General features: G+C 50.6%; 1 protein-coding gene across 2 annotated transcripts in view; it reads right to left on the bottom strand.

Annotated features, from left to right (window-relative positions):
- Positions 1 to 17,217, bottom strand: part of CYRIB (CYFIP related Rac1 interactor B) — a 113,881-nt gene that overhangs the window by 76,485 nt on the left and 20,179 nt on the right. For both annotated transcript variants that reach the window (XM_070392337.1, XM_070392334.1), the window contains exon 2: positions 5,222 to 5,274. The gene's annotated coding sequence lies outside the window, so the exon portion shown is untranslated. The remainder of the gene's footprint in view (positions 1 to 5,221; positions 5,275 to 17,217) is intronic.

Below are 17,217 nucleotides of genomic sequence, written 5' to 3' on the forward strand. Positions count from 1 at the left end.
AGGGTCCATACCTCAGTTGCAGGCTCAATGCCTGGCCCTGGTCAGGCATGTGGGGGAGGCAACCAATCAATGTGTCGCTCTCACTTCAAAGTTTCTCTCAGTCTCTCCCTCTCCCTTCCACTCTCTCTAAAAATCCATGGCGGGGAAATATCCTCGGGTAAATTTCGTTCGGATGGGACAGGTGATATCACACTCTCAAGTCATGCTCAGGTGAGTGTCGGTGATTTTGACTCTAGGAACTTCATTTTTCACCCCCCTTTTCTCGCCCATTTGGATTACGGTTGGTCAAATCATAACAACAGCTTTGCAAGATGAATAACCTACTTACTGAACGTGTTACCAAACGATGAAAAGGGAGAGGAGAGAGAGAGAGCCTCTGGTTCCAGGAAACATGTTGTGACAGGTGAGCAAGGCGGCTGATGGCAGAAAACAATGACAACGCCAGAAGCACCCCGGGGACATCTATTTTGCTGAGAAAGGCCCTGAAGGTCAGTCTTTTCAAGTGAACAGAGCTCGAGTCTCCTAGACCTTTGATGGTGCACTCTCCACAGGACAGCTGTGCAGACAAAGTCCGTCAGAAAAGGAGGCCGCCGCAGGACAAAGTCTCCTTGCCTTTGCGGTTTCAAAACACATCAGCGATTGATTCGGTCCAACAACACAGCTCCAACTTTCCAGAGCAAACAAGCGCACCCTCGGGAAAGTTAATATGGACAGGACAGGCCCGTGGGGCCTCAAGGGAGGAGGCAGGGATGCGTGGCAGGCGGGAGAAAGGCTTGAGATGCCGTCCCAGTAACTTGAATGTCTAAAAGGCAGCCCCGTGGCCCCCATTTCTAAAACACGTCTAAGACGGCTGTCGAATTCCACTTCTCTACTTGCACGCCACGCGACTTTGCAAGACTTGACTTTCCCTCTTCATGAAAACGGGGTTATCATTTCTCATACCTGGACTGGGCAGCTCAGGGGTCCAGGCAGGGCCGAGCGAAGGAGAGAGTCACAGGGAATGGGCACCTGAGGACCAGACCATGCCGGAGTGCCCGGCGCTTGGCACATGCTCAGTAAATGCTGCGGTTTAGCAACATCACGGAGACCTGCCCATCTCGTCTAAAAATAAGAAGGGCTTTCATGTTGAAAGCTCCCAAAGTACAGTTTTTTTTGGTAATTAGTTTGGGTTTTTAAAAAAATTTTTATTGATTTCAGAGAGGAATGGAGAGGGAGAGAGAGAGAGAAACATCAATGATGAGAGAGAATCACTGATCGGCGGCCTCCCGCACGCCCCCTACTGGGGACCGAGCCGGCAACCAGGGCATGTGCCCTGACCGGGAATTGAACTGGTGATCTCTTGGTTCCTGGATGGACGCTCAACTGCTGAGCACTAGTTTGTTTTTAACAACAACAACAAAAGCAACCATATGCTTTTCATATATTATATGCTTATGTTTGAAAATTCAAAGTATAAAAGGATATACAGTAAGATATCTTCCATCTTAGACCCACAATCCTTTTTTCCTCCAAAGAGGTAAACAGTATTCCCACTTCTTGGTTCTTTCTAGCCAGAGCCCATGCATCACCATGCGTGTGTGTGCATGTGTGTGTGTGTGTGTGTGTGTGTAAGCATGTATACCTCCCTGTTTTTTTCACACACAGGGGTATATCACAGACACTTATATGCATACTGCCCTCTTTTTAACTAAAAAAAAAAGTAACCTGGAGAGCATTCCCTTTGAGCATATACAACCTGCTATTTTAGACAGTGGTCCCGTATTCTACTGTAAGAAGATACCATGTTTCAGTCCATTAGTCCCCAAGGAACATACATTGCAGCTGCTCCCAGGGTCTGCTATTAACAAACATGCTGCAATAAACACGCATGTGCACTGACATGGGCAACTATAGAGTAGGTGGGGTTTACAAGATAAAAACCTTAACATGGAACTGCAAGGTCAGAAGGTACAATGCACTCGAATGTTGGTAGGTAGCACGGAATTGCTCTGGGAAGATGTTGTACTCGTTTTCACTGTCACCCAGAGTGTAACAGTCTCTCCATCCACATTTACACACAAAGTGACTTTTAATACAAGGGGAGAAAGGGGGCAGAACTCCACTCTTGCCCCATTGTCTCTCCCTGCCCCTGTGATATCACACGTGACATTCCTACTCCTGAAAATTCCACACGTGGATGCACAATCCAAAGATCAGAGTTGAAACGAGAACAAACAACCCAGCCTCTGGGGTGCTGGAGCCGGCTCACCGGTTCCAGCCGGCTCACTGCCTCCTGCACGCCCCCTACTGAGGATTAAGCCCCAAACCCCGGCATATGCCCTTGACCAAAATCAAAGCCGGACCCTTCAGTCCACAGGCCGACACTCTACCCACTGAGTCAAACCAGCTAGGGCTCGCTCTTCATTTTTGACACTCAAAATGAAGCTCATCAGCTTTCTGATGAGCTCCTGGGATATCATTCGTATATTTCAGTCAACTCTGCGTTCATATCAGGAAGGACTCACGCAAATCAGCACCGCCCACCATGTTGTCACATGTTCCAAGCCACCAAATCTGTAATAACCTCTCACCCACATGAGTTCTTTCCACATCACAGCTGCCTCTTACTCAAGGGTTACCTTCTAAAGTCAGCATCCTATATAATAAAGAGGTAATATGCAAATTGACCCTCACGCTGTAATGCTGTCACAAGATGGTGGCACACATAGCGGGAGCAGGGCTGCAGGGACAGGGCCCAGCGGCTGCTCCACGTGGCCTGGAGGCGGGGCATCGGGGCGGCACTCCAGGACTCAGGGCAGTCCATAGCGCGGGGGGTTGGGGGGACGGGTCCCAGGTCTCGTGCAATTTCGCACAATAGATCACTAGTGTAATATGAAAATGGAAAGGCATCAAAATTCGCCTTGAAAAATCCCATCATAAGGTCTCACCATGGAGACTGATAAACCCATCTCCCATTAAAGTCCAACAAGGCCCATTTTTCTTCAGCATGCGATTTGGTTTCTTAGGTTGAGCACCAGGAGAAATGGCTGGCGTGGGTTCCGGGGCCATGTTGCATGATAATTAAAATCTATAAATATGAGAAAGGCACTCGATGGCACAAGATGCTCACGTTCTAAAAAGCCACGGGAACAAAGACCGACAGAAGGAACAGCAGGTCTGTGTCTCTCTTTCGCGCTCACTCCAACAGAGACGCCAGTTGGGTGGAATGACAGGATCGCCCACGCTACTGAACGCGTTATTTTTATCTCCAGTGGGTTTTGTTTTTGTTGAGCAAGTATATTTGGATCTGGACGAGTTAAAAGCAGGAATCTTTGATCTGACAGAGATATGACTTCCCTAAGTCTCAACAACAGTGACTGGCTCTGGGAGCAGGATGAACTCAAGGGGGCCTGAGTGATGGGAGTATTGTATGCTCTGCTTTGGGTGGCGAGATGGGTGTGACATATTCAAAGCTGGTGTGGCTCAATGGTTGAGCATCGACCTATGAACCCGAAAGTCGCAGAATCGAACCATGAGGTCGAGGCTCAATTCCTGGTCAGAAATCGGGGGCTTGATCCCCAGTGGGGTGTGCAGAAGGCAGCGATCAATGATTCTCTCTCATCATTGATGTTTCTCTCTCTCTCCCTCTCCCTTCCTCTCTGAAATCAATAAAAATATATCTTTACAAAATCTCATCAGGTTGTATGATTGATATGATTTGTGCATGTTATAGCACGTTAAGTTACACTTCAATTACAATAAAAGTTGACAGTATGCGTGAGAGACGGCTGTGTAACAGTCATCATCAATTGATCTCCATTCTATGGCTAAACCTCTCCAGAGGCTCCTCAGCCCAGTGGAGGGTGGTGAGGAGACCAGGGAGTATAGGGAAAGAAGAGGCAGAAGAGGGAAATGCCCTGTTGTGGGCAGAGGGCACCCAGGCTCCTGCAGCTGGTCTGCCACAAGGAGCCTTAACAAGAGTGATACGTTGCCCAGCCGGTGTGGCTCAGTGGTTGAGCGTCAACCTATGAACTAGGAGGTCACAGTTCGACTCCCAATTTGATTCTCTCTCATCATTGATGTTTCTAACTCTCTCTCCCTCTCTCTGAAGTCAATTTAAAAAAAAAAAAAAAGGAGTGACTTCTTTCCAGTAGTTAAGATCACTGGCCCCCTGGCCAGACCGCTTGGAGGCAAAGACTGGCTATATGCCTGCAATAGACTGTGCTCCCGCAAAATGCATGTGGGGAAAGCTAACCCCCAATGGATGGCTTCTGCAGGTGGGAACTTTGGGGCAGGGGTGATTAGGTCCCGAGGGTGGAGCCATTATGAATGGGATTAGTGTCCTTATAAAAGAGACCCCAGAGCCCTAGCTGGTGTGGTTCAGTGGAGAGAGTGTCAGCCTGCAGACTGAAGGGTCCTGGGTTCGATTCCGGTCAGGGGCACATGACTGGGTTGCAGGCTCAATCCCCCTGGGTCGTGCAGGAGGCAGCCGATCAATGATTCTCTCTCATCGTTGATGTTTCTATCTCTCTCTCCCCTATCCCTTCCTCTCTGAAATAAAAAATATATATATATTTAAAACAAAGAGACCCCGGAGGGAGCCCCCCAGGCCCCTCTGCCCTGCGAGATTATAATAAAAAGATGGCCATCTATGAACCAGGAAGAGAGCCTTCGCCAGACCCCCAATCTGCCAGCACCCTGATTCCTGGACTCGTCTGCCTCCAGAACTGTGAGAATTACATTCTGTTGTTTACAGGATCCCAGTCTGTGGTATTCTGCAACAGCAGCCCAAATGGACTAAGACAACCACTTGCTGGTAGAATGGACTTGGGCAAATTCCTTCTCTTATTTCAACTTTCTAGGGCTGCTGTGAATTTAAACAAGATAATTCAGACAAAGCTCTTAGCACGGGGTGTGCTTTCAACAGTATTCAATAAATGTTAGCTACGAGGATGAGTGATGACAGGAGGCTGGGCGTGTCTTCTTCCCTCCAGAGGTACAGTTCTTATGGAAATTAATCATCTGACCTGATAACCTTGTAGGTTCTCGATAAATATTCACGGAGTGGATGAAAGAACGCACACGGATTCAGATTTCAACAGAGACAGCTCTCGTTTCTACGGAACTGAAATCTATGTCCTGGCTAAAATTACCATCCACTTTCATTCTTTGTCATAGTGAAGGGGTCAAGGGCACCGGTCGCAGCCCAACGGCCATGGTCAGCGAAGCCTCCGTTACTTACCAACTTGGTAACCTTGAACCAATTACTCAAACTCCAGGCTTCAGTTTCTTCTCCTGCAAAACCAAGGCAAAGCAAGGATTAATTAAGGAAGTCACAACAGACCTCAGCAGACTATAAGCCCCAGTATATCCTCTAGCCACCATTATTTTTCCCAATACCAAAGCCACAGCCGGGAAATGAGAAATACCAACTCCGAATTCCAACACTTCAGACCACAGAGTTCACAGAGCATGTTTCCCAAACATTTTTTTTTTTCATTTAATGTGCACAACAGTCTTAGGTATTACAAATACATCACTGGAGATTCAGAGAAGTTGAGTAACTGGCTGAAGGTTGCACAGCAAGTGAAGAGCGAACGCCCAAACCAAACTCCTATGACTGAGGGACAGTCTGGCTGGACTGCTCTACCCCAGGGACAGAGGGAGGGGCCGGGGGTCTAGGCTAAAGGACGCTGGGACTCCGGGCTCCCGCAGCCTTTGGTCCCAGCAACATGCTCAGCTCCACTTGACTGTGAACCGGTGTCAGTCATTTCTACCCCTGAATCACTTCCTGTTCCGGCTTCTGCAGGGCAGAGGAAGGAAAACAAACCCGCACATCGCACCACCCTTGTCACTCCCCCATCTTCCAGGGAGATTTTGATGAGAAACTTATGAATCAAAGGGCGCTTTCATGGAAACCACAGGGAACTCCCCATTCGAACCCAGGCTCTGGCATTTAGTGTGAAGACAGGGGCAAGGCCGGCGGTGTCTAGAGACCCTCCCTGTTGCAGCGGAGAGAAACAGGACACCTTGGTGGCCTTCCCTTGGATGCAATCTTCAGCTGCCTTGTGCGCTCTCTTGGCTCTTCATGAGGTGTTGAAACTGCCAGAAGCCGCTTAACCTGCCTCATTTTATTCACAAAAGACCTCGGGCCCTGCCTGTCTGTGTGTCATGGCAGAATGCCACGGAGGATCATCGCAACCGCTTCTGCTGCTTCTGCCCCCAACACGTTATTTTCCGGTTTTCTTTTCTGTGGTTTACAATTCCCTTTTAAATAATAATCACAGAACTGCTCAGTGGCCAGAGAAAGTGGGGATCCCATTTAACCATCATCAAAGCCAATGCGTGCAATACTCCCCCCCCCCCCCCAGCATGGGTGTGTGCACACCACCCACACACGCGCACACGCGCACACACACACACACACAGATGCCCAGAAACATGGTTACGGTTCTCCTGACTCCTCCTGCTCTGAGGGATTTTCTCTTCCTCCTTTCTTTCTGATTCTTTGACCACATTTACAAAATTGAAAATGGGGAGAAGTTGTTCCCTTAGGAAGAATTTTAGGACCTGGGGCCAAAGTTCTAGAAATGAGATTAAGCGCACCAGTTCACGCTCACAAAACTCTTTTAAGAGCACGAAGAGTAAGCTGGTCAGGGCATCGCTTAGAGGTAGCCCCAGGGGACAGAGTGTAGCTCCCCTAGAGCAGTGGTCCGCAAACTCATTAGTCAACAGAGCCAAATATCAACAGTACAACGATTGAAATTTCTTTTGAGAGCCAAATTTTTTAAACTGAAACTATATAGGTAGGTACATTGCTATTAACTTAATTAGGGTGCTCCTAAGGCTTAGGAAGAGCCACACTCAAGGGGCCAAAGAGCCGCATGTGGCTCGCGAGCTGCAGTTTGCCTACCACGGCCCTAGAAGAAAAGTGGTCATCTCCAACAAGGGTGACTTTCATTCACTTCTGCCACATGGGCAGAGAGACCTGGACTATGGCTCCGGAGGCTGGAGCCGATCTTGTCTCCTCTTTAGACTCCCACCAGGGGCTGCAGCCCCTGCTGCCAAATGAAGATACTCACTCATTCGAGAACGACCCTCAGAGCAGAAAGTGATTCAGGGGTAGAATGACTGACACTAGTTCCAGTCAAGTTGCACCTGTGCCAAGGAGCACCTGTGAGGCGCCAAGCGCGTGGCCATGGAGAGAATTCCAGGAATGAAGCCATCCCAGCCACCCTGGAGCTCTCACCCATTAGTGGGGCAATTACAGGCAGACGAGCAATTACAATGGAGAATGAAAAAGTGATACAACGGGGGTGAGTACACGTATTGGGCGGTCACAGGAAAGGGTCTTCAGTTACTTCTCTAGGGAGGTGATATCTCAGCTAAGCTCTAAAAGACAAGTTAGAATCTGCCCCGCCAGGCAGGAGGGGTCCAAGGGAACCTGCAAAGGCCCACAGCTCTGTTGCTGGCTCCCATGGTCAGGCCCAAGAGTTGGGAGGAGAGATGAAGGCTACGCAAACCTGGCTGTGTAGGGGTCACCTGCCTGGATGAGATGAATCCCAAGGGCCCTCCCCACCCCGAGGGCTGCTTCTGTGGTCTTCTGGGAGCCCAGACCCTCCCTTTCCCTGACAACCCTTTCACCGGCCTGCCCAACTCCCTGACACTCCAGGGCTGGAGGGAAGTCCAACCATCCCACGTGGGCCCTCTGCCTTCTCCTTTCTTTTCCCCTCTAGAGCAGCGGTTCTCAACCTGTGGGTCGAGACCCCTTTGGGGGTCGAACGATCCTTTCACAGGGGTCGCCTAAGACCATCGCAAAAACACATATATAATTACATATAGTTTTCGTGATTAATCACTATGCTTTAATTATGTTCAATTTGTAACAATGAAATTGGGGTCACCACAACATGAGGAACTGTACTAAAGGATCGCGCATTAGGAAGGTTGAGAACCACTGCTCTAGAGGGACTGGGCTGTGACAATAAGAAAGCTATCCCTGCTGGTCATCTGTTTCTAAAAATAACACCCAGGGCTCACATACATAATTGGTCTTCTGCCAGGACTGTCCCCTTCTCCCACCCAGCCCCCGTCCTCGCTGAGGACACGCTGGGATTGTCTGTGTCCCTGTCTCCTCCAGGACACCAAGCTGCCTGAGGACTGACACTGTGTTCTGGTTATCCTGGTGTCCCCAAGACCTACTACTATGCCTGACGCATAGTAGGTCCCTCAAAAATGCATGTAGAACTGAACTGATTTCTTCTCTCTGCAAATGAACACCCAACCAGAGACAGCCCACCGCCCCATGCCCCCAACAGCAACTCTGAGGCCAGGGCAGGAGAACCAGGGACCCAGAGACGTGCCAACTCAACACTCCTCCCCACTGCTCTCCAGGTGACACCGGGGCTTTGTGTCCCTGAAAACAGACAACCCCCTCATTACACCAATGAAGAACCCCAAGTCCAAAAGAATGATAGGACTTGCCTAAGGTCTCTCAGCAAATGCGATTAATGTTTTTAAGAAGTCACGTTCTTCAGTGGAAGGCTATCTCTCACCCTTACAGAAACATTGTTTATTTTAGGGGGAAGTGCCTCATGCTGGCAGGTCTAAGGCAGCTGTCCTCTATCTGACCACCAGGCAGGACCCAAAGTTCCCAGGGACGCAAATCTGTTTAGGAAGATGACCAGGAAGTTTTTTTAGGGACTGGATATGTTTTTGATGATGGATCCTTTTTTAGGTTAATTCTCTACTATGGGATCTAAGGCTCTAACAATTTTTCAAAGGAAAGTTGAGCTCCCCAAACCATTTGCTTCCTTCATGGTTTTTTTTAATGGTTTGATCTGAAACAACTTTACTACAACATCAAAGACGATTTGTAAAGAAGCCATTTCGATCTGTAACCCTTGCACCCAAAGAATTCTTCATTGTTCCCTGTGTCCTATTAAATATGAAACCCTTTTAGGCACAGATCTGTACCCTGTGCATGTGTATTCCATTAAAAGGAACTACTTCCAGTGCAGATAGAGTTCTCTTTTCTGGAAAAATACAACACACACTTATATTGCAAGTCACTGACATGTTTCTGATAAATATCACAGCCAAACCCAGGCGACAAATTAAGTGCATCTGGAAATTCGGGGCCTGAGACCTGTAGAGCACCATTTTCTAGCCCACTTCGTTCTAGAATTCTACACTTCCCACATCCCTGTTCACAGGACACAGACAAGGAAAGCGGGCCCACCCAACCCAGCAAACTCCCTCCTGAAGTCTGCAACAGTTGCCTTTTTTTTTTTTTTTTTAACATATTTTTATTGATTTCAGAGAGGAGGCAGAGTGAGAGGGAGATAGAAACATCAATGATGAGAGAGAATCGTTGATTGCCTGCCTCCTGCACAACCATGTGCCCTGACCGGGAACCGAACTGTGACCTCCTCGTTCATAGGTAGACGCTCAACCACTGAGCCACACCGGCTGGGCTGCAACAGCTGCTTTTGGCCCTAGAGCTCGGGTAGACATGCTTCTGTATGTGAAATAGCCTCTCTCATGGTCTGAGTGTTTCTAGCTCTGCAGTCCCCAGAGGAGGGAGGGCGAGTTTTAAAGGTACTGCTCCTGGGTCCCGACCTTGCACAATTAAACAGACTCTCTGAGGACCGAACCCCAGCACCAGAGTTTCCAAGGCTCCCCAGGTAATTGTAGCAGCATATGGGACTGGGGAGCACTGGGCCGGGATGGATAACTCATTAGTCAAAGGAAGCCCATGGGAAATCTATCTGGAAGTGAAAGACTCGTTGTAATTAAATAAAATAGCAGATGCAAAACTACCTAATAGTGCCTGCTACCCAGAAGGCACTTAGTAAGTGTTAATTAAACAAAAAGTTACAAATCAAATAATTACTCCTCCACAGTCAATTCATCTTCTAATTTTAGTAGCTTCTTTATTATTTGCTGGGTTTTCTTAGCCATAATTCCTTCTATCTCTGTTTATAAAATTATAAACTTACCCCCATAACCCCATTCAATTACAAGAACTCTGTAGTATTTCCCACAATCCTTAATCACTATTTTAATACAATTTTCTCCCAGAACAGTGGCTAATATAAACTAAATACTCAATAAATGTTAGCTATTTGTAATCATTATTTCACAGTATCATGATCTGCTGCCTATACATTTTAGACAATGTTTTTTCATGAAGCCGTAGCACTTGCAGCTCTCTGCCCAAGTGAAAAATTTGCCTTTACCCTTATGAATTCTCAGCGATTTGAGGGGAAAGGAAGATGCTACATGGTAGAGTACTTAACATATTGGTAAATATTCAAAATAAATATCTTGAAGCTTTAACCAATCATCTCTGTAAATTAATAGCATTGTCATTGTGTACTATTACCTTCCTTTTTCAAAAGAGAAATGGAGAGAAACACATTAACAGATGAGCACAGTGAAGATGGTATTTCTGAACTAACGGAGAAGCGATTATCCAACAAACACTTTCTGCAAGTAAGAATGTATCGCCTTTAAAGACACACGAGTATTTACTTGAAAAAGTGCCATTGGCAGAGGTATATATAGACTATTACTTCGGGGTATCTGGTCTACCTGCCTGACTTGACAGGTGAGTGAAACCGCAGTGCAGAACGAAGGGAACAGCCTGGGGTCAGACCGTCAGCTCAGCAGATTCAGGACCAGTTACCAAGCTGCCAGATGCCGAATTACTCAGGGATGATCATTTCGCTTCCTCCCACGTCCCAACTCCTTCACCTGACTCACGGCTCTCAATTCAGGGGCACGGCCCAGAGGTGAGTCGGTTAAACAGCTCCAGGGCAGTTCCTGGACATCCTCCTCAACCCACTGAACTGCCAGGTGGTGAATCCATTGGACAAATACCTGTGTTTCTGCGGGGCGTGGGCAGATGTTGTTTGCTGAGCTGCACAGTCTAAGCACAGCCATAATGGAACAGAAGTTCCAGACATGAAACCTCACAGAACCCCAAACTCCACATTTCAGTGATCGAGAGACAACTCCGCCTGTGGACCCAGTGTTAACACCCTAGTTCCGTGGGTACATTTCATAAATGAGATTCCTAGCTGTCCTTGTTGCTATAAAGCAGGATGTAAACAGTGCCTTATGAATGTATTTCCTTAGGAAAACTGTTGTAAAATTTTTTATTAGGAAAGAATTCCTATTTACTTAACACTGAACTTTGGCCTACTTTGTGGTAGACTGAAGCACACAAATTGAGGGGGTCACTGTTTCTCACTTCTCTATCTTGAAAATAATTGTGTCACAGTGCTTGCCTGCTACATACTATTAATCTACTATGAAAGATTTTTAAAGCAAGAATTTCATTCTGGAATTAAAATGTATTATAAGTCACGAGTGGTGAAATTGTGAATTTAATTTTGTGAAAATTATCTTAGTCAAACTTTGTAGAACCCTAATTACAACCGGTGTGCCTTAAAGTGACCCCCAATGTGCCGTTGACAGTATCTGGGCAGGGGGCCCATCACAGACCCTGCCACATTGCTGATCAAATCTATTAAAAACTAGAGGCCCTGTGCATGAATTCATGCATGGGTGGGGTCCAGCCAACCTGCCCAGCTGAGGGAAGGGGACGAGGGCGGTTGGTGGGCCTCACCCCCTGGTCAAACTCCCAGTCGAGCTCCCAGTTGAGGGGACAATTTGCAGATTAGCCTTTTATTATATAGGATACTTCAAGCCCAGCTGGTGTGGCTCAGTGGTTGAGCATCGACCTATGAACCAGAAGGTCACAGTTTGATTCCTGGTCAGGGCACATGCCCAGGTAGCAGGCTCCATCCCCAGTGTGGGACGTACAGGAGGCAGCCAATCCATGATTCTCTCTCATCATTGATGTTTCCATCTATCCCTCTCCCTTTCTTTCTGAAGTCAATAATAATATATTTTTTAAAAATAAAATTAATAAAAATAAGTAAATAAAAGCTGCACTGCTCACTACATAGCACCTGCCCACGTGACAGCTGAGCACCTCCACTCCTGCTAGTGTGACTGAGTTTATTTTATTCAAATTTAAACTGAAATAGCCCCCGGTGGCAAGGGGCCCTGTACTGGACAGCTCGGGTCTGGTTTTACGCACATGGAACTGGACTCCATCCCGGTGCACAGGAATGAGGTCTGGAGTCTCAAGAGCTTGGTCCAGTCCTGCCCAGTCGTTTGCTACTGTGTCTTGCCGCTTTGGCTGTGATCCTCACCAGTTTACCATGAGACTGTTCGGAAAGTGGCCGGGCCATTGCAGAACTTCAAGAAATGGGATTTCTTGCCCTAGCCGGTTTGGCCCAGTGGATAGAGCATCGGCCTGCAGACTCACAGGTCCTGGGTTTGATTCTGATCAAGGACACGTAACTTGGTTGCAGGCTGGAGCCCCAGTCCTGATGGCACGCATGCAGGAGGCAACCAATTCATGTGTCTCTCTCACATGGATGTTTCTCTCTGTCTCTTCCCCTCCCGTCCACTCTCTCTAAAGATCAATGGAAAAATATCCTCAGGTGAGGATTAACAAGACCAAAAAAAAAAAAAAAGAAAGAAATCGGATTTCTTTAGAAGCAGCAGCTAAACCAAATCTGTAAAAACGCTAGCAAAATCGCATTCGGAACCAAAGAGTGCCCTGGTGGCATCATTTCTACCAGATCACCAATCTCAGCAGGTGTAAATCCTGACTCTAAACTGCCCTGGCCGTCCTGCTGGGCTGGGCTGGCCATGCCTTGGTTTCTGTCCCTGGCCTGCGACTGGCTGTCACCGAGTCCATCAGAAGTTGCTGGGGGCGGGGCGCTGTGCAGCAGCTCATGTGAGCGGACCCTCCACAGCCCCGGAGGAGGCGCCGTGCAGAGGAAGCCTGGGGTCCTTCTGCGCTCACGTGCGCTCCTGGGAGGCCAGCAGCACGCACCCAGGGGCGACCCACAGGGCAGTGGGGACCCACGAGCCCGCCCTGCGCATCTGCAATGGACCCGCCCCTTGCTGCCCCCCCAACCCCCACCCAGGGCGGGATGCTGGGAGAGGGGAGCTGCGGCTGCGCAGCCACTGCGGTGGAGCCTCTCCGAGCCTCTCCGGGCCCTGGTGAATCCATCTCCGGGCAGGAATGGGCCGTGGGGCCCAGGAGAAGCGAGCTGCGGCTCAGAATCACCCGGGGAGCTTTTTAAAACCAGCTTTCCCGGGAGCCCTGTGTGCTCAAAGCTCCCAGGTGACCTGCCGCCCAGCTGGGGGCCGGGCATCGCTCCTCTGCAGGCAGGGAAGGTGATTCCCACCAGCAGCCTCGGGGAGGGGTGGGGATGGAGGGGGCAGGCACCCCTGAGAGAGGCCCGGTGACAGCTGGAGAAAGGAGTCCTCTCGTTAATGGCCCCTCCCTCGGGAGGCTGGGACTCCAATCGGATGGCTGCAGGGCTCGCAGCCACAGCTGGGACACCAGCTGCCCAGGTCCCTGCGCCCCCAAAGGCAGAGCATCCTGCAGCTCCCCAAACTTCGGTCCAGCGCCTCCCGTGCGGCACTGTGGGGAGGGGCTTCCTCCCACAGAAACCCTGAGCGACCGAGGGCAGGAGCCCGAACCCACGCGGCTTTGGGTCCGGTCAACCCAGGGTTACTGCCGGCACCAAGGAAGCCCCCATTACACGCTCTTGCTGTGGTTGTTACCCTCGGGTCCCCAACAGGAAACCAGCTCCGAGAGGTGGCATGACTCAGCCAGGGTCCACCAAGCTGCGGGCGGGCAGGGCAGGGCAGGGCCAGGAACTCTGGGCCCATTCTCCTCCCCATGCTGTCTATCGCTACCCCCTCCCTCGTCCCCACACACACCTTCTTCTCTCCCTCGTCCAGCCACCTTGCAGGCTCCGCCATCAGGAGAAAATCTCCTCTGAGTCTAAGGGCGATCGTTTGTAGGGTCCCACCTACGCTCAAAACCAGCCAGGAGGCCTTCTCAGAACACCGTGGACCTACAGGGTGAGTGGTTTTGCACACTTCGGAGTCTGGTGCACACAGGTGGCCACTGACAGCTGGGTGATCTGGGACACATTTCACACCTGTCTGGGCTCAGTTTTCTTGGCTATAAAGTGGGGATGATCATGTTTACCAGGAAAAGGGTGAGGAATATTGAGAAGGCCACCATGGCCAGCCAGCAGGGAGTCCTAACAGGTGGTAGCTATTACTCAGGGAGCAGGCACCACCCTCATCACCCACTCCACACCCCAGATTCCGGCCCGCCAAAACCTCCAAAGTGCACACCCTCTTGCCTTACTCACCCCCTTCCTGTCCCCACAGGCCGCCCTGGGCCACCTGGCCCACCCTGGAGGGCCAGGTGACCTTCGATGTGGCTGGAGGCACCATATGAAGTCCCCACCCATCCCAGGGTCCCCCAGAAATAATTAACAAGAAGTAACTCTCCTATTCCTCATCCTGGATTCCTTAATTAAAATCAAATATTTGCATACGAAGGCCTATAAACCTGCATTGCTCACAGGGGAGGGACTGCTTAGCAGTGGTTCTCAACCTTCTGGCCCTTTAAATACAGTTCCTCATGTTGCGACCCAACCATAAAATTATTTTCGTTGCTACTTCATAACTGTAATGTTGCTACTGTTATGGATCGTAATGTAAATATCTGATATGCAGGATGGTCTTAGGCGACCCCTGTGAAAGGGTCGTTTGACCGCCAAAGAGGTTGCGACCCACGGGTTGAGAACCACTGGCTTAGAGCAAAGACAGTGAGTATGGGCAGAGGTGGCCCAGTCCCATCCCAGAGGAATGACCTTGAACTTGCACAGCACCAGGGGTGAGCAGGGGGAAGCCAGTGTTTCCAGAGCAGTTTCCCCTGCTTTTCTCAACCGAGAATCACAAAAGTCAGCGGCCCATCCCCTCTGTGTGTGCGAGTGTGAGGCAGGGTGGGAGGGATGGAAGTGCGCAGTCTACCCAGCTCCACCCTGCCAGCAGGAAGTGACAGGCTGCTCCACGCCAGCGCCAGCGTGGCCGCACCAATTGATAAAACACCGAAATACTCAAGCAGGTTGGGAAGCAGCTGCTGTGCAGAGCCCTCTCCCCCCGAGGCCCTCCTCCAGCGCTGCCAGGCGCCCCCCAGGACCCAGCCAGAAGTACCCTGATAGGTGCCCACAGTTACACCTGCTGACCATCACCCCTGGGCGGGGGCGGGGGGGCATGAAAAATGCAAACAAAGTTCTGAGGGATTCAGAAGAGGGACAAGGACTCAAATGTTTGCTGAAGGAGAGAGAGGGAGGGGAGGAGGCACACCGAGGCATGTGGCAGTGGCTCCAAGGGCATGTCCCTCCCTCTGGGCCATTCAGGTCACCCCTGCCACCGGCTCCTCCCTAACCAGGTGGAAGGAAACTTAGTGCCAAGCTCTCACCTTAGCCCCAACTGGGCAACAAAAGGAACTCAGGGCTGAGCTCCCTGCAATGCCCCCAGATTCCATGTCCCTTCTAGCAAGGCACCCCGTTTTCCTACGGGGCATCCTCAGCCCTCCCTGCAGATGCTCCAGGGGCCAGCATGTTACCTAGGGGAGGGCACTCAGCACCAATCTTCCAGAACCAATGGTTGCTTCCAGAACAGTCATGTGACTCTAAGTGGCCAATAAGAGTCTTCTTAAGATTCAAGAATGGGCATGTGGCTCGGCCGGTGTGGCTCAGTGGTTGAGAGTCAACCTGTGAACCAGGAGGTCTCCATTCCATTCCCGGACAGGGCACAGGCCTGGGTTGCAGGCTCCATCCCCAGTAGGGGGCGTACAGGACGCAGCCAAACACTAATTCTCTCTCCACTCTCCCTTCCTCTCTGAAATCAATAAAAAATATATTTTTAAAAAATACACTGAGCCATGTCAGCCACAGGGCAGCTCTGTCTGTTCTTTCTGCATTCTGTGCTGCATCTCACGGGTGTCTGCAATGGGGCACCGTTTCCTGACAGAGAAGGGAGCTTCCAGGCCTCAGACCGGCGCGGTTTCTCACCCCCTCCACCGCCCTCCACAAGGCCGAGGCTGGCGACACAGACAGTGGCAGCTGCTGTTTGTGCAACAGGAGGCAGTCCCTACTTCCTGGCCCGACCCAGGCAGAGGGGCTCCTTGTAAAAAACGCCTGTTCTCCCCGGGCCCAGCCCCGAGGTGCGTTCGCGCGCAGTGTCGTGTTGTTTTGTTTATATCTCACTCATTTCTAAGGAAAGAGCATCGTGCAAGGGGGCGAGGATTTCAGGAACAGCCTGGAGTCTGAATTTCTGGCTTTCACTCACGGTGTGGCCTTGGCCAAGCCCTTAGCCTCTCTGACCCTCCGTTTTTTCATCTTCACAAATGGCAGTAACACCGTCTGCTGATCAGGATCTGGGTCCCTCAAGATCACCTGTAGTGCTTGGCCACTCTGCTGACCATGGTCATGGCCTCCGAGGCACGGAGCCTTTCCCTTCCTGCTCAACTCCCAGCCACGTTCCTCAGAGACGAGGCTCAGCCCAGCCAACGCCACCCCACCCATCCCACCCCGGTGCAGGGCAGGACCTAGGTGGCTGCCTGCCTGCCCAGGGTGACTGACCGCCCCTTGGGCAGATGCCCTCAGGCCCCACCAGCCCCGGCCCGGGCTCCTGCTCTGCAGCCTGGCCATCAGGTGTGGTCTGGGAGCCCCAAGGTCAAGGTTCTCCTCAAAGACCTAAGACCTCTGACGTCACCTTGAAATTATTCACTGTTCCTCAGGGGATCAAACAGGACTTTAAGTCACTCAAGTCCCTATGTCCCTGTCCCACATGTTGTGACAAACAGAATATGTAAGGCTCACAAGACTCCTTTACTGTCAGAGCTCTGTCCAAAATTACACTTGTGGCCTACGGACTGTTGTCAGTGAGGGACAGAGTGGCCTGCTGCCCAGGTAGAAGGACCAGGCTCTCCATCTGGACCCCGACCCCGCCAATTACACCCCACGGCGGGGTCAGAAGAGACCTCCCCAGCCCCCCAGGTAGGCATCTGTCTACAGACCGGACCTTCTGTGTCTGCTCCAGCCCCTCTCCTCATCCCACCCAGTGGGGAGTCTAGACTCACTCAGACAAGGGGGAAGCGGAACTCCCAAGCAGAAGCTGGGCCCAGGAGGTGGCAGACCTGCTGGGGGAAGACAGACCTGGGAGGAAGCCAAGACACCCAGTGTCTCAGGGCTCCAACTTCCTGCCTCGTGGTTTATATTCCAAGTCCCAACATCGGGTCTCACCATGCAAATGCCCCCCACACACCTGGTGAGG

This window comes from Myotis yumanensis, unplaced genomic scaffold, assembly GCF_028538775.1.
Source record: "Myotis yumanensis isolate MYYU_CA2020_CCGP unplaced genomic scaffold, mMyoYum1.0.hap1 SCAF_15, whole genome shotgun sequence".
NCBI lineage: Eukaryota > Metazoa > Chordata > Mammalia > Chiroptera > Vespertilionidae > Myotis > Myotis yumanensis.